This window comes from Nicotiana attenuata, unplaced genomic scaffold, assembly GCF_001879085.1.
Source record: "Nicotiana attenuata strain UT unplaced genomic scaffold, NIATTr2, whole genome shotgun sequence".
In the NCBI taxonomy this organism is placed as follows: Eukaryota; Viridiplantae; Streptophyta; class Magnoliopsida; order Solanales; family Solanaceae; genus Nicotiana; species Nicotiana attenuata.
The window spans coordinates 62,313-74,791 of NW_017674349.1; positions in this window are offsets into that span (position 1 = coordinate 62,313).

Below are 12,479 nucleotides of genomic sequence, written 5' to 3' on the forward strand. Positions count from 1 at the left end.
ACAGTCCACAGTAATATGTGAACCAATCTTCAAAATGTTGAAGAAGGATGCTGCAACCAGTTGGACCGAGGATTGTCAGAAGGCTTTTGACAAAATCAAGGAATACCTATCCATATCGCCAGTCCTAGTCCCGCCGGAACCAGAGAGACCTTTGCTACTCTATTTGTCCGTACTAGATGGGGCTTTTGGTTGTGTTTTGGGACAACATGACGAGACGGGGAGAAAGGAGCAAGCCATATATTACTTGAGCAAGAAGTTCACACCTTATGAAGCACGGTACTCTCTGCTAGAACGCACTTGCTGTGCTTTGACATGGACATCTCAGAAATTGAGGCATTACTTTTGCGCCTATACCACATACCTCATATCAAGGATGGATCTTCTGAAGTACATCTTTCAAAAGCCTATGCCTACTGGGAAGTTGTCCAAGTGGCAAATATTGCTGAGTGAGTTCAATATCATCAATGTAACTCAGAAGGCAGTCAAAGGACAAGCTTTGGCAGACCATCTTGCCAAAAATCCTGTAGGATGAGAATACAAACCATTCAAAACGTATTTTCCTGACGAAGAAGTGTCATTCGTAGGAGAGGACATTGCTGAAGCCTACGACGGCTAGAGAATGTTTTTCGACGGAGCTGCAAACTTCAAAGATGTGGGTATTGGAGCAGTTTTGGTGTCAGAGACAGGTCAGCATTATCCGGTATTCGCAAAGCTTAAGTTTTCATGTACCAATAATATGGTAGAATATGAGGCTTGCATTATGGGGCTCAACTTGGCCATCGACATGAATATACAAGAGTTATTGGTAATTGGTGATTCGGATCTTCTGGTACATCAGGTTCAAGGAGAATGGGCTATAAAAAACACCAAGATACTACCATACATGTATCACGTGCAAGAACTGATAAAAGAGGTTCACGAAGATAGAATTCAAACATGTTCCAATAATCCAGAACGAGTTCGCAGACGCACTGGCTACTTTGTCTTCCATGATACAACATCCGGATAAGAATTTCATCGATCCCATTCCGGTAAGGATCCACAGTCAGCTAGCTTATTGTGCTCATGTTGAAGAAGAAACAGACGGAAATCCATGGTTCCACGACATCAAGGAATATTTGGCGAAAGGAGAATACCCAGAGCAGGCAAACCATACTCAGAAACGCACACTGCGTAGGCTGTCCAATCATTTCTTCCAAAGCGGAGGAATTTTGTATAGGAGAACACCTGATCTAGGACTATTAAGGTGTGTTGACAACGAAGAAGCTTCCAAATTGCTCGAGGAAATACATGCCGGAACCTGCGGCCCACATATGAACAGTTTTGTTCTAGCCAAGAAGATACTCAGGGCCGGATACTTTTGGATGACTATGGAAACAGATTGCATCTGGTATGTCAAGAAATGACACCAATGCCAGGTGTATGCAGATATGATACGGGTACCGCCAAACGAACTCAATGCAACAAGTGCACCTTGGCCTTTTGTTGCCTGGGGAATGGATGTCATTAGTCCGATCGAACCCACTGCTTCGAACGTGCACAAGTTCATTTTAGTGGCCATCGATTACTTCACAAAATGGGTAGAGGCTGCATCTTACAAAGCTGTAACCATGAAAGTCATCGCAGATTTTGTCAGGGATCGTATTGTTTGTCGATTCGGGGTTCCCAAGTCCATCATCACTGAAAATGCCACCAATCTCAACAGTGATCTGATGAAAGACATGTGCGAAACTTTCAAAATCAAGCACAAAAACTCCACAACATACAAGCCTCAAATGAACGGAGCCGTGGAAGCCGCCAACAAGAACATCAAGAAGATACTAAGAAAAATGGTAGAAAATCACAAGCAATGGCATGAGAAGTTACCATTTGCCTTATTGGGATACCGTACCACAGTCCGCACATCAACCGGTGCAACTCCCTATTTGCTGGTTTATGGTACCGAAGCTGTCATTCCTGCCGAGGTAGAAATTCCTTCTTTAAGGATCATACAAGAAGCTGAACTCAGTGATGCAGAATGGATAAGGAACCGCTATGAGCAATTAGCTCTCATAAATGGAAAAAGGATGAATGCAGTGTGTCATGGTCAGCTTTATCAGAATAGAATGTCCAGAGCTTTCAACAAAAGGGTCAAACCAAGACAGTTCACACCGGGGCAGCTGGTGTTGAAGCGGATCTTTCCACATCAAGATGACACCAAGGGGGAATTTTCACCTAACTGGCAAGGTCCTTACATGGTTCACAGGGTACTAACAGGAGGAGCCCTCATACTCGCAGAAATGGACGGAGAAGTTTGGCCAAAGCCTATTAATTTGGATGCAGTCAAGAGATACTACATTTAAATTGCTTACATTTCTTCATCTGATGTAACTAAACTACGCTTGACCTGATTCCCGTTTAAGAGGGGATACGTAGGCTGCCCTGTGCGTTCGATCACATCTTAATAAAATTTTCATTTTCCCCACAACCAGAAACTGGGGCAGAATTTTGAGGAGGACCCTCAAAATTTCGGAGCAAGTCCAGCCGACATCATCATATGCAAGACAGTCAGAGAATCGATTAAGTAACTGGGCCAGAATTTTAAGAAGGATTCTCAAAATTCCAGAGCAAGTCCAACAAACTTCGTCACATGCAGCACGGCCGAAGGATCGCTTACTAAACTGGGGCAGAATTTTGAGAAGGACCCTCAAAATTCAAACGCAAAGAAGCCGCGATATCTCTAAAAGTGTCGCAGTCGTTAGTTCATCCAATTTACTTGATATTATATACCACTATATTTTCTAAATAACTCTATTTCATCAAACAATGCAGGGTAACTCAAAGAGGATCTCCAGAGCAAAGCAAAGCAAAACAAGCGGACAAAGGCACGAACCAACCTCCCCTGCAAAACTCATGATTTTTCTTTGGATGCAGGAACAAGGAATAACCACAAGTACGTGTGCCTCAAAATCATTATAATAACCAGACCACCAAGCGCAAATATATCTCCAGCTAAGAAATATTCTGCTCTTATTTGCTATTTGCCCATTGCATGAGACTAAGCTCTGTCTCAATTCTTGCATGAGGCTAAGCCTTGCCTCCCCAACTGCATAAGGCTAAGCTCTACCTTCCCATTGCGTGAGACTAAGCATTGTCTCCTCTATTTGCATGAGGCTAAGCCATGCCTCCCTATTAGCATAAGGCTAAGCATTGCCTTCTCTTTGCATGAGACTAAGCTCTGTCTCAATTCTTGCATGAGGCTAAGCCCTGCCTCCCTATTTGCATAAGGCTAAGCATTGCCTTCTCTTTGTATGAGACTAAGCTCTATCTCAATTCTTGCATGAGGCTAAGCCCTGCCTCCCTATTTGTATAAGGCTAAGCATTGCCCTCTCTTTGCATGAGACTAAGAATTGTCTCCAATTCTTGCATGAGGCTAAGCCCTGCCTCCCTATTTGCATAAGGCTAAGCATTGCCTTCTCTTTGCATGAGACTAAGATCTGTCTCAATTCTTGCATGAGGCTAAGCCCTGCCTCCTCAACTGCATAAGGCTAATCTCTGCCTTAACATTGTATGAGACTAAGCATTGTCTCCAATTCTTGCATGAGGCTAAGCCCTGCCTCCCCAACTGTATGAGACTAAGCCCTGTCTCCCTTATCTCGCATGAGGATAAGCATTGCCTCCCATCTGCATAAGGCTAAGCTCTACCTTTCCTTGTCTAATGACCGGACGTTACCCTATCTGAACCCTAGCACTATTTTACCGTGTTCGGGGCTAAGCTCTGTCCCGATCCTATACAAGACTAAGCTCTGTCTTGTTCTGCTCATATGCATCACCATGTCTCTGTCCGAAGGCGTCATAGTCCGATGGCATCATCCTCATAGCCTAAAGACACCATGCCATGGCCTGAGGATCTCTCAATATTACACATCATTATTCAAAGGTGGCATGGTTCGTAGGCACCATTCTCATGGCCCGAGAACATCATTTCATGGCCTGCGAATCCCTTATCTCACGATTCATGGCCCGGGACGCCATGGTCTAAGGACATCATCCTCACCGTCCAAAGACAACCTTCATGGTCCAAAGGGAATTTGCATCATGTTTAAATTCTTGTAATAATCCATATATATTTTCACGCATCGTGTTTTAAGTTTTGCAGGTAATTCAGAAGTTAACCGTTCTTCAAATAGGAGCAACCTTCGCTCCGATTTCCGCTCATACCATCATACCCGGTCCTTATTCCGGACGTAACCGACTCCCATCAATTACTCGTGTTTATTCCATGACCGTTCGAATATATGACTTGTGATACATCCGTTACGTTTCGGATCCACATTCATAACTCCGCATAAATCCATCCGATACTATCATCCCCAAACCCTTTCCGAAAACACACGACTATTCCTGTAACAATTCCATCGGGTTCATTCACCGTTGGGTCCAGAACTACACATGGCCTGATTCCTGTAAAACCAGGGATATGTAGGCAGCTCAAAAGCCAGAGTGCGACCTATATTTTTTCAAATCACTCCATTCAGTCAAAATCGGTCATCATTTCTTTACCCGACAACTCTTTCATCCTTCCCGGGTAAAGAGGAGAAGCTGTTGATACCCGATTTTTCGCTCATATTTTTAAAAATAGTACATGTACATGAGCATCATCAAGTATTTTTCCATAATTTCTATAATTTTTAAAGGCTTTTAATCAATTTACTGCTGCATTTTTAGATAAATTGCAGCACAAATAATTTTATAATAATTTATTATTTAATTTTTATCATTTTTATGTCCATATTAAGCTTTAAATATTTTATATATACTTATTATAATTATATTTCACATCCTTAGGCTAAAATTGCATATTTTGCAATAATAGCCCATATATAGGCATAATTACATTATTTATACAGAAAATGACTTTTTATATTTTTATAATGTTAAGTAATTATTTTAAATCATTCTCATGCACGAGTGATATTTTTTTATTTATTAATTATTTTTCATAAATTATTAATTACTTAAATTGGGTATTTAAAATATAGCCCTCTAAAACCCCAATTTCTGACCTATACACAAGCCCAACACCTTCACACCAGCCCAAAAGCTCCTGAGCCCAAACCAAACAACCCCTTACTAAAACCCAGTCGGTACCCATGTTTTGCGACCAGCCCTGTTTACCTTTAATCCTAGCCGTTGATCTCTCGTTATATATATATATATATATATATATATATATATATACACACAAGAAATTGCCTTATATAAGATTGTATATATAGTAGTATAGTATTATAGATATACTATGTGTATAGTATATAAGCTATATTCGAATTTTGATATAACATTATTTCGATACCGAGTTCATCTTTATATATATATATAAAGATGAACTCGGTATCAAAGTTGCAAATTAAAGTTTACATTTAATACTTCAAATTAAAGTTCAGTGCCTTCAACATAATACTTCAAACTAATCTAACAAACTAAAACATTAAGCATAATACGTCTAATAATTTTAAAATAACACAAATTGTCTCAAATCATCTTAAAATCTTAAATACGAATGTCTGGAGAACGCACAAGACAACTCTTTATATGCCTCCTTAAATAGCGTGTGCCCTCCAACTTTGGATGATGAGTGTAGACTCGACCACAATTCTTGCACTTTATTATGTAAACTTCTTCATTTTCTTCTACCACATTAAAGTGTTCCAAAATAAATGGGCGCAATCTAGAATCACCGGGCATGATTTAACTTGAATGAAGAATTTGAGTTTGAGAAATGAGAGAAGAGTGAAGACTTGAAGACTTGAATACTTCAATTTGAGTTTGAGAAATGAGAGAGATTGATGATTTTGTGAGAAAAAAAATGAAAGAATGAGGGGGTATTTATAGTTGAAAATAGGGAAAACATGTAATTATAAAAAGTTTGGGGTTAAAATAAAGTTGGGGGGNAAACAAAGTTTAGGGGGGGGGGGGAGGGGGGTTAAATGGCTATTTTAGAAAGCCCAAACGGCTATTTTTGCAGGCCAACGACCATTTTTTAAATGTTGCAACGGCTAAAAAAAAATTTTGGAATTTTTTTAAAAAGTAGCTGTTGGGCCCGTTTGAGCCCGTTTAGGATCGGTTGAACCGGCTAACGGGCTTCTTTAATGAACCGGACCTAACGGGCTTCTTTAATGAACCGGCTCACTTGGGCCTCAAGCCCCCTGGTCCCGGGCTTAAACGGCTAGGCCCATTTAGGCCCACTACCCATATGGGCTCGCGGGCTTGGGCCGGGCCTAACCGGCCCACTTGCCACCCTTAGTAACACCCCATCTCGAGGGAGTTACAAAGTATTATTTATGTTGCACGGGGTGATCCTTTAGGCTAAAAAATTTAGGACCCCCTATCCCTATTAAGTAGTTCTCTAGCTTCTTTATTAGACTAATTCATAAGTTGAGTTCGGCCGGGACCTACCATTGTGGACCTCGAGGGATGCCTAACACCTTTCCCTCAAGGTAATTTCGAGCCCTTACTCGATCTCTGGTGATGCAAACTGGTATGATATGAGTTATCTGCTCTAGGTGCCCTAACGCACCTTAATCCATTAGGTGGTGACTCTAACCAATTCCTTTTCCCTACCCTCTCAAAGGAGTTGTCAAAATGTCGAAACCCGATTTTGTGAGAAAAAGGGGGCGCAACAGTTGAGAAGGGGTGTCTAACTTATTTGGCTTATGTCCACGATTCTAGTGCGGAGGTTACTTCCATAGATTTAGTACCAGTTGTTCGTGAGTTTCCAGAGGTGTTTCCTGTAGACCTGCCGGGGATGCCACCCGACAGAGATATTGACTTCTATATTGATTTGGCTTCGGGCACTCAGCCCATTTCTATTCCGCCATACCGTATGGCCCCGCCAGAGTTTAAAGAATTGAAGGAGCAGTTGCAAGATTTGTTCGATAAGGGCTTCATTAGACCTAGTGTCTTGCCTTGGGGTGCGCCTGTGTTGTTTGTGAAAAAGAAGGATGGATCGATGAGGATGTGTCTAGATTACAGGCAATTGAACAAAGTCACCATCACGAATAAGTATCCATTGCCGAGGATTAATGACTTATTTGATCAGCTTCAGAATTGGCCTAGACCCACTTCAGCTATGGAAATCCGGAGTTTCATGGGTTTGGCGGGATATTACCATCGGTTCGTGGATGGGTTTTCATCTATAACAACCCCGTTGACCAGGTTGACCTAGAAGGATGCTCCGTTCAGATGGTCAGACGAGTGTGAGGTGAGCGTTCAGAAGCTCAAGACTTCTTTGACTACGGCACAAGTGTTGGTATTTCCCATAGGTTCGGGATCTTATACGGCATATTGTGATGCATCTCGTATTAGAAATGGTGTGGTATTGATGCAGGGTAGCAAGGTGATCGCATATGCGTCGCGGCAGCTTAAGGTTCACGAGAAGAATTACCATGTTCGTGACTTAGAGTTGGCATCCATTGTTCATGCGCTGAAGATTTGGTGGCACTATCTTTACAGCGTGTCGTGTGAGGTATTCACGGATCATCGGAGTTTGTAGTATTTGTTCAAGCAAAAGGAGCTCAATTTGAGGCAGAGGAGGTGGTTGGAGCTATTGAAAGACTATGATATCACCATCTTGTATCATCCTGGAAAGGCCAATGTGGTGGCCGATGCCTTGAGTAGAAAGTCAGTTAGTATGGGCAGCCTTGCGTACATTCCAGTCGGTGAGAGACCGCTTGCAGTAGATGTTCAGGTTTTGGTCAATCAGTTCCTGAGGTTGGATATTTCTGAGCCCAGTTGTGTTCAAGCTTGTACAATCGCTCAGTCTTCCTTGTTTGAGCGCATCAGGGAGCGACAGTATGATGACCCTCATTTGCTTGTCCTTAGGGACACAGTGCGACACTGTGATGCCAAGCAGGTTACCGTTGGAGATTATGGATTTTTGAGGATGCAGTGGCGTGTTTGTATGCCTAATGTAGATGGACTTCGTGAGTTGATACTTGAGGAGGCCCACAGTTCCCGGTATTCTATTCATCCGGGTACCGCCAATATATATCAGGACTTGTGGTAGCATTATTGGTGGAGGAGGATGAATAAGGACATAGTTGCATATGTAGCTCGGTGTCTAAATTGTCAGCAAATAAAGTATGAGCATCAGAGACCTGGTGGTTTGCTTCAGAAGATAGAGATTCCTGAGTGGAAGTGGGACCGTATCACTATGGATTTCGTTGTTGGACTCCCACGGACTCAGAGTAAGTTTGATGCAGTTTGGGTCATTATGGACATGCTGACCAAGTCAGCGCATTTCAATCCTGTGGTAGTTACCTATTCTTCAGAGCGGTTGGCAGAGATTTATATCCGCGAGATCGTCCGTCTTCACGGCGTGCCAATGTCTATCATTTCTGACCGAGGTACGCAATTCACCTCGCACTTCTGGAGGGTAGTACAACGTGAGTTGGGCACGCATGTTGAGTTGAGCACAACATTTCATCCTCAGACGGACGGACAGTCCGAGCGCACTATTCAGATATTGGAGGATATGCTTAGCGCTTGTGTTTATAGACTTCGGAGGTTCTTGGGATCAGTTTTTGCCACTTGCGGAGTTTTCCTTCAACAACAACTACCATTTGAGCATTCACATGGCTCCCTATGAGGCATTATACGGTAGGCGGTGCCGTTCGCCAATTGGATGGTTCGAGCCGGGGGAGGCTCGGTTGCTGGGCACAAATTTGGTACAGGATGCTTTAGATAACGTCAAGATTATTCAGGATCGACTTTGCATAGCTCAGTCCAAGCAGAAGAGTTATGCCGACCGTAGAGTTCGTGATGTTGCATTCATGGTCGGAGAGCGAGTGTTGCTTTAGTTTCACCCATGAAGGGTGTGATGAGGTTCGGAAAGAAGGGCAAGTTGAGCCCTAGGTACATCAGACCTTTTGAGATTCTTCAGAGAGTGGGTGAGGTGGCTTACAAGCTCGCATTGCCACCCAGTTTATCAGCAGTTCATCCGGTATTCCATGTGTCCATGCTCCGGGAGTATCACGGTGATCCGTCTCACGTGCTAGATTTCAGCTCTGTCTAGTTGGACAAGGACTTGGCTTAGGAGGAGGATCCGGTGGCTATTCTAGCCCGGCAGGTTAATCAGATAAGGCCGAAGAGTTATCTTTCAGTTCGAGTGTAGTGGAGAGGTCAGCCCACCGAGGCAACTACTTGGGAGCCCGAGTCGGACATGCAGAGTAGATATCCCCACCTTTTCACTAGTCCAGGTACTTTTCTATGTCTGTTCGAGGACGAACAGTTGTTTTAGAGGTGGAGAATGTGATGACCCGATAGGCCTTATGTTTTAGTATCCAATTCTGTGCCTTGAAGCCTTAAATACCTTATTTACCCCTCCTCGATTTGCGTGCGTAGTCCGGGTGTTTTTTCCGGAAAGCTTTTATGTTAAAAAACTGATATAAATAAAGAATTTTTGCCTTAAAAATTCGTTTGAGTTGACTTCGGTCAAAGTTTTAGGCAAACGGAACCGTATCCGTATTTAGACGGTCTTGGTGGGTCCGTATCGTAATTTGGGACCTGGGCGTATGTCCAGAATCGAATTTAGAGGTCCCTAGCTCGAGATATTAATTTTTATTGAAAATTGGAAGTTTGAAAGTTTAATGATATATAAGAATTGACTGATGTTTGATCTTATTGATACCGGGTCCGTATTTTTGTTCCGGAGCCCGATACAGGTCCATTATTATATTTTTGACTTGTCTGTCAAATTCGGTGAGAAACGGAGTTGATTTGGCGTGATTCAGATGTTCGGTTGTGAAAATAGCAGTTTTAAAGCGTTCTTGAAAATTTCATTGATTTGGTGTTCAATTCGTAGTTCTAGGTGTTATTTTGGCGATTTGATCGCGCGAGCAAGCTCGTATGATATTTTTGGACTTGTGAGCATGTTTGGTTTGGAGCGCCGAGGGCTCAGATGAGTTTCGGATAGGCTACTGAGTGAATTAAACTTAGAAAAAAAACAGATACTGCATCTGGTCTGGAGACTTTGCATTTGCGAGGTATGGCTCGCAAATGTGGGCCTTGCATTCGCGAAGGAAACATTGCATTTACGAGCAGTGGGCTGGGGAGGAGGACTTGTGCAATTGCGAAATTGGGGTCACATTTGCAATCAACACAGGTCCGCATTTGCGAACATTATGTTTGCATTCAGCAGGACTGGACACTCTTCGCATATGCAAAGATATGTTCGCATTTGCTGGTTCGCAAATGCGATACCTGCGAGTGATCAAATAGCTAAAAAATGGAATTTTCACTCATTCTTCAGATTTTCAAAACAAGAAAACTCTAGGGGCGACATTCCCAAGCACCTTTCTTCCCCAAATCAAACGCAAGTGATCCTAACCTATGTTCTTTCATTCTTTCATTACATTTCACAAGTTTGTAACCTAAAATCTAGTGTTTTCATGGTGGAAATTTGGGGGTTTGGGTAAAATTAGGATTTTTTGTAAAATTGGGATTTAGACCTCAAATTAAGGTCGGATTCCAAATAAATTACATAACCGGACTCGGGGGTGAATGGGTAATCTGATTTTGGTACGAATTTCGGGTTTGGACCAAGCGGGCCCGGGAGTTAACTTTTTCAATAATGACCTAAATTGAATCTTTTGCAATCATGTGTGATTTCTAAGGCTTATTTTGAATCGTTTGGTTGGTAATTTGCTATATACTATTGGTTCGGAGGCTTGTTTGAAAGGCAAAGCTATGGTTGAGCTTTGAGTGGTCTTTGGAGCGAGGTAAGTGTTGTGTCTAACCTTGACTTGAGGAAATTAGGAACCCTCGGATTATGTGCTATGTGAAATTCATGTGAGCGGCGTATATGCGAGGTGACGAGAACTTATACGCCGCTGAACTATCTGTTTTCCCTGATTTTCCGCTTTTCCTTAATTTATTTTCTTCACTGCCTTAATTGTTATATGCTCTAAATGCTTTCCATGTTTAATTGCTACCTGTTAATCAATATCTTCTCCTGTTAATGATGTTAGCTCTTTACATAGTTTCATGATTCCCTGCTATTTGCTTAAATTGACTTACTTGCACCTTCTAATTATCAATTATTGGATTGGTCTCGCTGTTTAGTATTACTTATGTAGATTCTATGTTGTACAAGGTTTCCCCTTTCTGGTTCAGTTTGGTATTTATTGATCGTAAAGGTTTTCGTGGTTTGAATTATTAATTTGGCTGTGCACATTGAGTATTTGGTATTGATATGGCGGGATCGGGTTGCACACCGCAACAGGTGGAATAAGATTGGATTGATATGGTGGAATAAGGGTGAATTTGTACTGTACGGTGGGATCGGGTTGCACGCCACAACATATGGAATAAGGGTGGATTGATATGGTGAAATAAGGGTGAATCATGATACTGATTTTGATATATGGTGGGATCGGGTTACACGCCGCAACATATATATATAATCTCTGTTGTTGATGTTATTACGGTGAAATAAGGGAGGATTCTGTGTTGTACAGTGGAATCGGATTGCACGCCGCAACAACCTATGTATTTCTATTTCCTCGAGTTGTGTTGGTTTTTGATATTGTTATTTGAAATTCTAAGGATTAGTAATTCTAGATGACACTGGTTCATTTCTTGAGGCTGTAGTTATTATTTTTAGTTGACTGTTTAATCTTGTCCTGTATTTCCATTTTTTGTCATTACTATATATTGTATACAGGTTGTAGTGTAGGTGGCATGCTTTAGCCTCGTCACTACTTTGTCGAGGTTAGGCTCGGCACTTACAGAGTACATGGGGTCGGTCGTACTCATACTACGCTCTGCACTTCTTGCGCAGATTTTGGAGTCGGTCCCACTGGCGGCTACTAGCGAGCTCGGATTGGACAGCCTGCGGAGACTTGAGGTACAGCTGCTCAGCGCCCGCAGCTCTTGGAGTCCGCTTCTTTATTTTTATTTAGCTGTGTATCTTCTTTTCAGACAACTTTATGTTATTTCAGACCCTTGTATGTACTATTCTAGTAGCTCGTGCACTTGTGACACTGGGTTCAGGGATGTATTAAACGTTTGGCTGTTTTAGCTTCCGCATTATTTACTTTGTATTATTGCAGTTAAATCAATTCTTCTTCATTATTCAATTTTAAACTGTTAAAAAGGATAAATTGTTCTAACGTTGGCTTGCCTAGCAAGTGAAATGTTATGCGTCATCATGGTCCCGACAGTGGGAATTCCGGGTCGTGACACTCGAAGAGAGAGATTCTTCTTTCTCGTCGACCATCAATACTAGGGCTTGAGTTGCTCGAAGAAAGAGAGTAGGAAGAGAGAGAGAAAGAAGAAAATAAATCTGCGAGAGAATCTTGTGTTAATTTAAAGAAAGAAAGAGGAAAAAACATAAATGGCATATTTCATGCCTCAATGGTAATATATACCATAAATACCTATTTTGGCATAAAATATAAAAGGTAGCTATAGATAATAATATTTTAAAATGATTTTGG